At 40.9% G+C, this 13,644-nt stretch overlaps 1 pseudogene across 1 annotated transcript; it reads right to left on the bottom strand.

Annotated features, from left to right (window-relative positions):
* Positions 1–9,136: 9,136 nt before the first annotated feature.
* LOC100402760 (regulator of microtubule dynamics protein 3 pseudogene) lies at positions 9,137–11,075 on the bottom strand (annotated as a pseudogene). Its single transcript, XR_013524401.1, has one exon. The product of XR_013524401.1 is annotated as a regulator of microtubule dynamics protein 3 pseudogene (transcript).
* Positions 11,076–13,644: the final 2,569 nt, after the last annotated feature.

Here is a 13,644-nt window from a genome sequence, read left to right as displayed (position 1 = left end):
GCTGGAGTGCAGTGGGGCCATCATAGCACCATGCAGCCTCAAACCCCTGGGTTCAAGCGATCCTTCAGCCTCAGCCTCCTGTAGCTAGGACTACAGGCACGCACCACTACATTTGGCTGAGTTTTTGTATGTTGATCTTCACTGTTTTCATTAACTGAGCCAACTTTTGTTTAGAATGACCCCCTAAAAATAAAGTATACCCTTCAAATATTAAGTAGGTTTTCTTATTCAATTGCAAATCTGAATCCTCCATGATGAAATTGTAAGCCCCACTCATTTCTAATGATACCTTTTCCTTAAACAGCACCTGGCACATGCCAGACTCTCAATAAGTGTTTATTGAATAAATGAGTGAGACCAATTCAACCAGACTGGTAATTGCATAGAAGATAAATGGAGGAAAAGTTTGAATCAACAAATGAGTGAGGGTTTGGCCAGCAGGAGGGGCAATGGTAATAGGAGAAGAAATGAAGATGACCTAGAAAGACTGCATGTCGGGGCAAGAAATATGGACCTGGGCATTTCTCTCCACACGGATGCTAAGCCCCAACTCCCTGACTCAACAGATGTGATTTAACTTGAAGGCCAGAATGATGATTGTGATCTCCTTTGTAATGACAGCAAATAGAACAAACCAGAGGCAATGTCCAAGGCATGCTGAGGAAAAGCATTTCCCAAATGCACTTGGGAAATAGCAGGACAAAAAAAATCTTGCATACTTTCAAACTCTGAAGAAGCCATTGCTTTTACCTAAATTGATTGGTTGTGGCAAAGTGATTCCACCTAGAAATAAGGCATTGCTCAGAAATTAACTAACCCTAGTAAGATGAGTGTATCTATGTAATAGAAAGAAAAATGACATGATTCTATTTGTTGCACTGTTGCTTTGCCTGTGTTCTGTTGAAAGGAGCTGGGAAGCTATGTCATGCCATATCTGTCAAGATCCATAGGATTCTGCATATCTAAAATTTATTGATTATGGACAAGTTTGAGTTATTCATCTGTGTTTTTAGTCTTTCTCAACTTCTACCTACCTTATAATTATATTGCTAAAATTTTGGTAATTCTTTTGTTCTGTCTTCTTTTGCTTCTGCCTGTAATAGGTTTTAATAGCAGGGTTATCCTGTTTTAGCATTGATTCTCATAAGTTTAGATTAGTGTCTGTTAATTAATCCCCACGGCCCCACTAGCCCATCTTTGTATTGTGTGTTCCTTTTTTCTTTTTACTCTGTAAAACAAAACAGAAAAATGTAGCTGAAATTGACACCGTTTGCCTGGGTTGATATCCTGAACAAAACATTTTTCAGAAGCACATCCGTCCTATCATTTTGCTTCAGTATCTTCTCAGTTTTACTATTGAACACTAGATAAATGACACAGAGAATTCCCTTTATTAAATTCTCTAGCCACAAATATGAGGCATAGAAATGTAAATTGGAATATAAATCTTTTTTTTTTTTTTTAAGGACACAGTTTCACTTTGCCTCCCAGGCTGGAGTACAGTGGTATAATCTCGGCTCACTGCAACCTCCACCTCCCTAGTTCAAGTGCTTCTCATGTCTCAGCCTCCCGAGTAGCTGGGATTACAGCTGTGTGCCACCATGCCTAGGTAATTTTTGTATTTTTAGTAGAGATGGGGTTTCACCATGTTGGCCAGGCTGGTCTTGAACTCCTGACCTCAAGTAATCCACCCTCCTCAGCCTTCCAAAGTGCTGGGATTAGACATGAGCTGCCATGCCTGGCCATACTGAGTTATTATTAAGCCAGCAACTCTTTCATAGAGAAAAGGTGCTTATCAAGCACTAATAACACTAAAAACATAATTTTTCTACTTTCTCCCTCCCCAAGGAATAGATTATTTCCAATTCTCCAGTCTTAAATTATAGAGCCATCTCTGACCACTCTTATTCTCAGAATGTACCATCTGATTGTTTAGAATGTCTTCACAATTCTACCTCCTTAAACATTTCTATCTGACTTCCTCTCCTCATTTCCACTGCTACTCTCCAGACCTTTGTTTCTCTTACTTGGAAAACTGTAAGAGCTTTCTTATAGGTCTCTATACCTCTGGCTTGTCCCTACTTTCATCAGTGCTACATATTCACAGCCAGATTAATTTTCCTAGAACAATCTTTGCCTCTATTATCTATTTGTCTAATAAACTTTTTAAGTAGTTTTATTAAGGTATAACTTAAAAAGCATAAAATCTATGTCTTTTAAGTGTATAATCCAACAACTGTTAGTAATTTACAGTAATTTGTGCAACCAAATCCAGTCTACAATACCCCCTTAAAAGACCCGTCATGTACGTTTGTCTTGAGTCTTTTTTCCCTATCATAAAGCCCTGGCAAATACCAATCTCCATTCTGTCTGTATGCAGAGTTCCCTTTTCTGGACATGTCTTATAAGTGGAATCACACAACTGTGGTCATTTCAGACTGCCCTCTTTCTTTCACTTGGAATAACATTTTGACCTCTTTCCCTGCCACCGCCAAGTCATACAGAGGCTAAGGCTCAGGTGCATTCAAGATTTGGCTCCACCCATAACACACTGCCACAGTGGAGGAAGGCATTGCTGCTGGAGTTGCAATGGGGGTTAATACTGCTTTTACAAGAGGTGCTGAAGACCTCCCTCATCCACAATGGCCTAGAACATGAAATTTATGAAGTGCCGAAGGCTTACACAAGCTCCAAGCCCACCTTTGTGTGCTTGCATCCAACTATGATGAGCCTACATGTGTCAAGTTGGTGGAGGTCCTTTGTGCTGAGCACCAAATCAACCTAATTAAGGTTGATAACAACAAGAAACCAGGGGAATGGATAGGCCTCTGTCAAAGTGACAGAGGGGGGAAGTCAGTAGTGTGATTGGTTGCAGTTGTGCAGTAACGGACTGCAGCAAGGAGTCTCAGTCAAGGATATCATTAAAGAGTACTTCAATGCAAGAAATGAACAAGTGAAATAAATCATTGACTCACATCTATATCTATCTATCTATCTATCAATCGATCGATTGAGATTTATTTCTGTTGTATAATGTATCAATAATTAATAGTCTTCCATTCTATGGATAAACCACATTTTAGTTGTTCATTCAGAAGTTGGTAAAGATTTGAATTGTTGTTGGTTTGGGTCTAATATGAAAAATGCTGTTATAAAAATATATTTACAAGTTAATTTTTCTTGAATATATACCTGGAAGTGGGACAGTTGGATCACATGGTCACTTTAACCTTTTGAAGAACTGCTGGATTGTAATCCAAAGAGTCTGCTTTATTTTACTTTGTAGTTTTGAATATCTGTTCCCTCCATATTTCAGGTTGAAATGTGATCCCCAGTGTTGGAGATGGGTCTAACGGGAGGTGTTTGGATCATGGAGGTGGATCCCTCATGAACGGCTTAGTGCCCTCCCTGCAATAATGAGTTTATGCTAATTTTGGTTGTTTAAAAGAGCTAGAATCTCCATCTCTCTCTTGCTCCCCAGTCTCTTGCTTCCTCTCTCACCATGGACTGCACCTGCTCCCCCTTCATCTTCTACCATGACTGGAAGCTTCATGAGGCCTCACCAGAAGCAGATGTTGGCATTAGGCTTCTTGTACAGCCTGCAGAGCTATGAGCCAAATGAATGTCTATTCTTTGTAAATTATCCAACCTCAGGTATTTCTTTAGAGCAGTAAAGAATTAGACTAGCACTATCCCCTTCAGCAGTAAATAAGAGTTCAAGTTTATCTACATCCTTACCAATGTATGTTGCTGTCTTTTGATTACAGTCTTTCTAGTAGGTATGAAGTTTCATCTTACAGTTTTAATTTGCTTTTTCCTAATGTGTAGTGAGATCAAGCACCTGTGTTTGTTAGCCATTTTTAAAAATTATACTTTAAGATCTGCGAACATGTGCAGAATGTATAGGTTTGTTACATAGGTATACATGTGCCATGGGTGGTTTTTCTGCACCCATCAACCCTTCGTCTACATTATGTATTTCTCCTAATGTTATCCCTCTCCTTTTCACCCACCCTCCAACAGGCCCTGGTGTGTGCTCTTCCCCTCCCTGTGCCCATATATTCTCATTGTTCAACTACCACTTATGAGTGAGAACATGCAATGTCTGGTTTTCTGTTCCTGCGTAAGTTTGCCGAGAATGATGGTTTGAAGCTTCATCCATGTCCCTGCAAAGAACGTGAACTCATTCTTTTTTATGGCTGCACAGTATTCCATGATGTATATGTGCCTCATTTTCTTTGTCTAGTCTATCTTTGATGAGCATTTGGGTTGGTTTCAAGTCTGCTATTGTAAATAGTGTTACAATAAATATATGTGTGCATATATCTTTATAGTAGAATGATTTATAATCCTTTGGTTATATACCCAGTAATGGGATTGCTGAATCGAATGGTATTTCTGGTTCTAGATCCTTGAGGAATCACCACACTGTCTTCCACAATGGTTGAAAAAATTTATACTCCCACCAACAGTGTAAAAGTGTTCCTATTTCTCCACATCCTCTCTAGCATCTGTTGTCTCCCGACTTTTTAATGATTGCCATTCTAACTGGCATGAGATGGTATCTCACAGTGGTTTTGATTTGCATTTTTCTAATGACCAGTGATGATGAGTCATTTTTATATATTTGTTGGCTGCATAAATGTATTCTTTTGCAAAGTATCTGTTCATATCTATGTTAAATAGGAGTGGTGAGAGAGGGCATGCTTGTCTTGTGCCAGTTTTCAAAGGGAATGGTTCCAGCTTTTGCCCATTCAGTATAATATTTTCTGTGGGTTTGTCATAAATAGCTCTTATTATTTTGAGATATGCTCCATCAAAATCTAGTTTATTGAGTATTTTTTAGCATGAAAGGGCGCTGAATTTTATCAAAGGCCTTTCCTGGATCTATTGAGATAATCATGTGGTTTTTGTCATTGGTTCTGTTTATGTGGTGAATTATCTTTATTGATTTGCATATGTTTAACCAGCCTTGCATCCCAGAGATGAAGCCGACTTGATCATGGTGAATACGCTTTTTTTTTTTTTTTTTTTGAGACAGAGTTTCACTGTTGTTACACAGACTGGAGTGCAATGGCATGATCTCGGCTCACTGCGACCTCCACCTCCTGGGTTCAAGCAATTCTCCTGCCTCAGCCTCCCGAGTAGCTGGGACTACAGGCACGTACCACCATGCCCAGCTAAGGTGAATAAGCTTTTTAATGTGCTGCTGGATTCACTTTGCCAACATTTTATTGAGGTTTCTGCATCAATGTTCACCAGGGATATGAGCCTGAAATTGTTTTTTTCTTGTTTCTCACCAGGTTTTGATATCAGGATGATGCTGGCCTCATAAAATAAGTGAGGGAGGAGTTCCTCTTTTTCTGTTGTTTGGAATAGTTTCAGAAAGAATGGTACCAGTTCCTCTTTGTGCCTCTCATGGAATTTGGCTGTGAATCCATCTGGTCCTGAGATTTTTTTGGTTTGTAGGCTATTAATTTCTATCTCTATTTTAGAACTTGTTAGTCTATTCAGGGATTTGACTTCTTCCTGGTTTAGTGTTGGGAAGGTATATGTGTCCAGGAATTTATCAATTTCTTTTAGATTTTCTAGTTTATTTGCATATAGTATTCTCTGATGGGATAAGTGGTGATATCCCCTTTATCATCTTTTATTGTGTCTATTTGATTCTTCTCTCTTTTCTTCTTTATTAGTCTGGCTAGCCGTCTATTTATTTTGTTAATCATTTCATAAAAGCCAGCTCCTGGATTCACTGATTTTTTTTAAAGGGTCTTTCTTGTCCCTGACTCCTTCAGTTCTGCTCTGATCTTAGTTATTTCTTGTCTTCTGTTAGCTTTAAAATTTGTTTGCTCTTGCTTCTCAAGTTCTTTTAATTGTGATGTTAGAGTATCTATTTTAGATCTTTCCCACTTACTTCTGTGGGCATTTAGTGCTATAAATTTCCCTCTAAATATTGCTTTTGCTGTGTTCCAGGTATTCTGGTACATTGTGTCTTTGTTCTCATTAGTTTCAAATAACTTATTTATTTCTGCCTTAATTTCATTATTTACCCAGTAGTTATTCAGGAGCAGGTTGTTCAGTTTCCATGTAGTTGTGCAGTTTTGAGTGAGTTTCTTAATATTGAGTTCTAATTTGATTGCACTGTGGTCTGAGAGACTGTTTGTTATGATTTCCATTCTTTTGCATTTGCTGAGGAGTATTTTACTTCCAATTTTGTGATCAATTTTTCAATAAGTTCTGTGTGGTGCTGAGAAGAATGTATATTCTGTGGACTTGGAGTGGAGAGTTCTGTAGACCTCTATTAGGTCTGCTTGGTGCAGAGTCGAGTTCAAGTCCTGAATATCCATGTTAATTTTCTGTCTCATTGATCTGTCTAGTATTGACAATGGGGTGCTAAAGTCTCCCACTATTATTGTGTGGGAGTCTTGTTTCTTTATAGGTCATGAAGAACTTGCTTTATGTATCTGGGTGCTCCTGTATTGGGTGTATATATATTTAGGATAGTTAGCTTTTCTTGTTGCATTGATCCCTTTACCATTATGTAATGCCTTTCTTTGCATATTTTGATCTTTGTTGGTTTAAAGTTCATTTTATCAGAGACTAGTATTGCAACCTAGTCTTTTTTTGCTCTCTATTTGCTTGGCAAATATTCCTCCATCCATTCCTCCATCCTATATGTGTCTTTGAACATGAGATGTGTCTCCTGAATACAGCACAGCAATGGGTCTTGATTCTTTAGCCAGTTTGCCAGGCTGTGCCTTTTAATTGGGGCATTTAGCCTGTTTACATTTAAGATTAATATTGTTATGAGTGAATATGATCTTGCTATTATGATGCTAACTGATTATTTTGCCCATTAGTTGATGCAGTTTCTTTACAGTATCGATGAACTTTACATTTTGGTATGTTTTTGCAGTGGTTGGTTTCTTTCTTTTTTTTTTTTAAAGTGCTTTCCATGAGATTATATCTTTTTTTTTTTTTTTTTTTAATGGATTGGAGGTTTCAGTGGGATGGGAGAATCAGAAGGAATCAGGTGTTCAGAGGAATGTATTGAGTAGAGGTGAGGAACTAGGATGTTAAAATCAAAAAAAGGAGAGAAGGAGAGGAAGAAAGAGGAAGAAAAAGAGGGAGAGAGAACAGGAATATTGCTTCATTCTAAAAATGGGTATCAATAATGGCCGATCAATATTTTGTGTATTTAAAATGGAGAACTCTATAAATATTTATTGAGTTTACTTGTTCCGGATCTGAGTTGAAGTCCTGGATATCCTTATTAATTTTCTGTCTCATTGAGTCAAAATCTCGTCGTGGGTCTTATGTATCTGGGTATTGAGATCTCTTATTGTTGCATTGATCCTTTTACCACTGTATCTTTGTTGCTTTGAAATCTATTTTATCAAATGTGAGAATTACAACTCCTGCTTTTTGTTTATTTATTTATTTTTGCTCTCCATTTGGTTGTTAAATTTTTCTCCAACCCTTTGTTTTGAGTCTTTGTGTATCTTTGGATATACCGTTAGGTTTTGGCTGTATCTTTTGATTGGGGGATTTAGTCGATTTAAATTTAGGGTTACTGCCATTTGATGTTAACTGGCTATTTTATCCATTTGTTGATGTAAATTCTTCTTTATGTTGATGCTTTTTACTTTTTGGTATATTTTTAGAAAGGCTCATACTGGTTGTTCCTTTCTATGTATAATACTTCTTTCAGAAGTTCTTGTAAAGCAGGCCTGGTGGTAATAAAATCTCTGAGTACTTGCTTGTTCATAAAAGATTTTATTTTTCCTTCAATTGTGAAGCTTAGTTTGGCAGGATATGAGATTCTAGGCTGAAAGTTCTGTTCTTTAAGTATGTTGAATATTGGCCCCCACTCTCTTCTGGCTTGTAGGGTTTCTGCTGAGAGATCTGCTGTAAGTCTAATAGGCTTCCCTTTATGGGTAACCTGGCCTTTCTCTCTGGCTGCCCTTAGTATTTTCTCCTTCGTTTTGATCCTGGTGAATCTAATGATTATGTGCCTTGGGGTTGCTCTTCTTGTGGAATATCTTTGTGGTGTTCTCTGTATTACCTGGGGTTGAATAGTGTCCTGCTTTGCTAAGTTGGGAAAATTTTGCTGGATAATATCCTGAAAAGTATTTTCCAGCTTGGATTCGTTCTCTCCATCACATTCAGGTACACCAATCAAATGTAGACTGGGTCTTTTCACATAGTCCCATATTTTTTGGAGACTTTGCTCATTCCTTTTCATCCTTTTTTCTCTATTCTTGTCGTGTCGTTTTATTTCATTAAGTTGGTCTTCGACCTCTGATATCCTTTCTTCTGCTTGATCCATTCTGCTATTTAAACTTGTGCATATTTCACTAAGTTTTCTTGTATTTTTCAACTCCATTAGTTCATTTATATTCCTCTCTATATTGTCTATTCTTTTCAGCATTTCGTCAAGCCTTTTTTCAAAGTTCTTAGTTTCTTTACATTGGGTTAGAACAAGTTCCTTTAATTCCCAGAAGTTTCTTATCATCCACCTTCTGAAGCCTACTTCAGATAATGCAACACAGTCCTTTTCCATCAGGGCTTGTTGGTTGCTGATGAGGAACTGCAATCCCCTGTAGAGGGAGAGGGGTTCTGATTTTGGGTATGCTCGGCCTTCTTAGGCTGGTTTTTTCCCTTTATTATAAATTTATCCATCTGTCGTCTTTACAATTACCGCCTTTCTAATTAGGTTTCTTAGTCGACGTCCAATTTATTGATTCCCAGTGCTGGGATTCAAGCAACCCACTGCGCCGGCCAAAATAGCAGCGATAAGACTGATGGTGCTCTTCTGCCCAGGAATCTCTGGTCTGGCTTCCTTCTTGAGTCCGCAACAAGCGGCTCTGCCTTCCTGGAGCTCCAAACACCGGTCAGTAAGGTAACCAGTCCCGTTTACTCTGCATGAAGAGCTGCTGCACCAAGGCGCCGGCAAAACCACTGCGCCAGCCACAAGAGTCACGCTGGCAATCCGTGGGGCTCCTCCACTAGAAATCTGCTGGTCCATGAGTGATGAAAATTCGTCTGAAAATGTGGCGTCCTCTCCTTCTCTGAGCTTTCACTGGGAGCTACAATCCTGAGCTGTTAGTGATCGGCCATCTTGGATCTCTCTTCCTTTTTTTTTTTTTTGTGATAACATCAAATTTGTTTTATTTCAAATTTGTAACAAAATATATTCTGGGCAACTTTTCAGACATCATTTTATAGAATCATCATAAACCCTGTACTGCTAATACTCTGGAAGTCATCAAGTGGTCCACCCCTTCAGCCCAGGAATACAGGTAGTATTCACATGATAGGTGATAAGAAAGCAATGTCCCTGGGACACTCTGATCCCTCCTTTTTACCCTGGTAGTTAAGGTATGATCTTAGGAATATATATATATGTGTGTGTGTGTGTGTTGAATATTAGTCAGTGAAAAAGTTAAAGTGACAAATTCTATGCTTTGTTTTCATGGCTCTTTGAAGTTATCCACCTCACCAGCAGTTGGAAGGTCTCAGGTCTAGCAGCCTCTACCCATGTGTAATCCTGAGGCAGGTGTGCATCTTGATTTTTTTTCCCCAAGAGATCACTCAAGGGAGAGAACAACAGAAACCCAGGCCACTAGTACTTCCCCAATTTTAGACGAGGTAAGAGGTTAGAATAAATTAACTGATGGGAAATGGTAGTGGGTAGCATTCAGACCCAGGAGTCAGATTGGAGTACTTGCCTGATCTCAGGAAGGTCTACGGAAAAAAAGCTTTGACTTTTTTTTCCCTCTTAAATAGTGGCATGAAGGCCAGTGAAATGTGATTAGTCTCCTAAAATGACTTCTAATTCTTCCAGGTCCTTCTGGAGAGCCAAATCCTCCTTAGTGACATCTGGCAGCTCCAGGGCCAACTTCATCCACCATCTAGCTTCAGAGTTTTTCCCTAGTTCTCTGAAGCACTTGGAAATATATACCCTTCCTGCTTTGGAAAATCCCGGCCATAGTTCTTCAGCCTTTAGGAAACTCTGGAGGGCATCTTCCACAGTGGCACTGAGAGGGCTTTCAAGCAAGGCTGTAGCAGTTTTTTTTTTTTTTCTAGCCAGCTCAGGTGAGAGACCTGATAGCACCACCTGCCAAGAAGAAAATGAGCCATAGGATTTTCTGGCTGGAGAGCAATAGCTTTGTTCACATGCTCCTTGAAGCTAAAGCCACTCTGGATGCGCCTCTGGATGCTCTCATGCTCAGCCAGCACTGCATACCACAAAGCACTGCATACCACAGGTGACAGTCAGTACTCTCCTCCCCCTTCTCTAGAGCAGCCTCTGCTTCTTCTTTTCCAGCTAAGGCCTATGACTTCTTCTTGCTCACCTCCTCAGTGAGCTCACACATGTCACTGTAGGCCCGGGCCAGGCGCCAGAGAAAGTCCTGCCAGCTTCCATACGCCAGCTTGTTGTTGAGCAGCAGCTGGAAGCCCTCCCGCTTGCCCTGCTCATCACCCTGGTGCATCTCATCTGCCTGCTGCAGGAGGGGCAGCATGTCCTCCAAGCCTGAGGAAGTTCCAGTCTCCAGGGCACTGGGCACCATACCTGAAGCTTCCTCCACCTCCAGATCCAGAGAATCCTTTCTCCCCATCTTCACAGTCTCACAACTTGCTTCATCTTCCCCATCCTCACTCTCTTTGTCAGAGTCCCATTCATTGTGAGACTCTGCATTGGCTGTTATATAATCCCCTTCGCTCTCGGCATCTGTAAAGGTAGCTCCGGAGGAAGCCGTGAAATAGACAGAGCTGGAGCCAGTGGAGTCACCCCTCTCCCGGACAAAAGGAGACCTTCCCCGCCTAGCCACTCTCTGGTTCTCTTCCATGTGGGATTGGAACTCCCCAACTATCTCCCCTGCAAGCCCTAGCAGGCTGCTCCTTAACTCCTCCACCTCCTGTCGCAGCGCCACAAGGCTGGTCAGCACAAAGTCCCGGCGGTCCAGCACCTTCTCCTGACCTTCCCGTGGAAGGCTGGGCAGCACTGCGGCATCTCCAGCCCCACCAGGGACAGCCCACAGCAGCATCACAGGCATCCAGCAACCATGGCAGCAGCCACCGCGGACTCACGCTATCCGTCTGGTTTCTTTACAGTATCGATGAACTTTACATTTTGGTATGTTTTTGCAGTGGTTGGTACTGGTTTTTCCTTTCCATATTTAGGGCTTCCTTCAAGAGCTCTTGTAATGCAGGCCTGGTGGTGACAAAATCTCTCAGCATTTGCTTGTCTGCAAAGGATTTTATTTCTCTTTCACTTATGAAGCTTAGTTTGACTAGATATGAAATTTTGGGTGAAAATTCCTTTCTTTAAGAATGTCGAATATTGGTCCCCATTCTCTTCTGGCTTGTAGAATTTCTGCTGAGAGATATGCTGTTAGTCTGATGTTACCAGATGCTTTGTGGATAACCCGATCTTTCTGTCTGGCTGCCCTTAACATTTTTTTCTTCTTTTCCACGTTAGTGAATCTGATGATTATGTGTCTTGGGATTGCTCTTCTTAACGAGTATCTTTGTGGTATTCTCTGTATTTCCTGAATTTGAATGTTGACCTGTCTTGCTAGGTTGGGAAAGTTCTCCTGGATAATATCCAGATGTGTGTTTTCCAACTTGGTTCCCTTCTCCCCATCACTTTCAGGTGTACCAAACAAATATAAGTCTGGTCTTTTCACACAGTCCTATATTTCTTGGAGGCTTTTTTCATTCCTTTTCATTCTTTTTTCCTCTAATCTTGTCTTCATGCTTTATTACATTAAGTTCTTCAATCTCTGATATCCTTTTTTCCACTTGATCAGTTTGGCTATTGATACTCGTGTATTCTTAATGAAGTTCTCATTCTCTGTTTTCCAGTTCCATCAAGTCATTTATCTTCATCTCTAAACTGGTGATTCTAGTTAGCAATTCCTCTAACCTTTTATCAAGGTTCTTAGCTTTTTTGCATTAGGTTAGAACATGCTCCTTTAGCTTAGAGGAGTTTGTTATTCCCCACCTTCTGAAGCCTACTTCTGTGAATTCATCAAACTTATTCTCCATCTACTTTTGTTCCCTTGCTGGAGAGAAGTTGTGATTCTTTGGAGGAGAAGAGGCATTCTGGTTTTTGGAATTTTTAGCCTTTTTACACTGGTTTTTCCTTATCTTTGTGGATTTATCTACCTTTGGTCTTTGTCCTTGGTGACCTTTAGATAGTTTTTACGTAGTCATCCTTTTTATTGATGTTGATGCTATTGCTTTCTGTTTGTTAGTTTTCCTTCAGCAGTCAGGTCCCTCTTTGGTAGGTCTGTTGGAGTTTGCTGGGGATCCACTCCAGCCCCTGTTTGCCTGGGTATCACTGCTGGAGGCTGCAGAACAGCAAGGATTGCTGTCTGCTTCTTCCTCTGGCATGTTTCAGATGCCAGCCAGAGTTCTTCTATTTGAGGTGTCTATTGATCCCTGCTGGGAGGTTTCTCCCTCAGGAGGCATGGGGGTCAAGGACCCACTTGAAGAGGCAGTCTGTCCCTTAGCAGAGCCCCAATGCTTTCCTGGGAGATCCACTGCTCTCTTCAGAGCTGGTAGGCAGGAACGTCTAAGTCTACTGAAGTTTCACCAATAGCCACCCCTTTCCCCAGGTATCCTGTCCCACGGAGATGGGAATTTTATCTATAAGCCCCTGACTGCGGCTGCTGCCTTTCTTTCAGAGATGCCCCGCCCAGAGAGGAAGAATCTGGAGAGGCAGTCTGTCTACAGAAGCTTTGCTGAGCTGCAGTGGGCTCCATACAGTCTGAACTTCCCAGTGGCTTTATTTATACTGTGAGGGGAAAACTGCTTACTCAAGCTTCAGTAATGGCAGACACCCCTCCCCTCACCAAGTTTAAGTATCCCATGTTGACTTCCGACTGCTGTGCTAGTAGCCAGAATTTCAAGTCAGTGGATCTTAGTTTGCTGGGCTTGCTGGGGATGGGTTCTGCTGAGCTAGACCACTTGGCTCCATCGCTTCAGCCCCCTTTCCAGGTGAGTGAATTGTTCTATCTCACTGGCATTTCATGCACCACTGAGGTATCAAAAAAAAAAAAACTCCTACAGCAAGCTAGGTGTCTGCCCAAATGGCCACCCAGTTTTTTTGCTTGATATCCAGGGCCCTTGTGGTGTAGGCACCTGAGGGAATCTCCTGCTCAGTGGGTTGTGAAGCCCATGGGAAAAGTGTAGTATCTGGGCTGGAATGCACTGACTCTCAGGACAGGGTCTCTCACGGCTTCCCTTGGCAAAGGGAGGGAGTTCCCTGACCCCTTACGCTTCCCAGGTGAGGCAATGCCACACCCTGCTTCTGCTCACCCTCCGTGGGCTGCACTCACTGTCTAACCAGTCTCAATGAAATGAACCAGGTACTGAGTTGGAAATGCAGCAATCACCTGCCTTCTGTGTTGATCTTGTTGGGAGCTGCAGACCAGAGCTATTCCTATTTGGCCATCTTGCCCAGGCTACATTTAATTTTTTCCTGTTAGCCATTTTTATATAAAGTTTCTATTCAACTCTTTTCTCCTCATTTTAAAAATTGGGTTGTCTTATTATTATTGAGTTGTAAGAGCACATTATTTATTCAGAATATAGTCATTTATTGGATTTACTATTTGTAAATATTTTCTCAAT

This window comes from Callithrix jacchus, chromosome 12 (genome assembly GCF_049354715.1).
Source record: "Callithrix jacchus isolate 240 chromosome 12, calJac240_pri, whole genome shotgun sequence".
NCBI lineage: Eukaryota > Metazoa > Chordata > Mammalia > Primates > Cebidae > Callithrix > Callithrix jacchus.
Note: the sequence above shows the minus strand (reverse complement) of the source record. Positions and strands in the feature narration are given on the sequence as shown.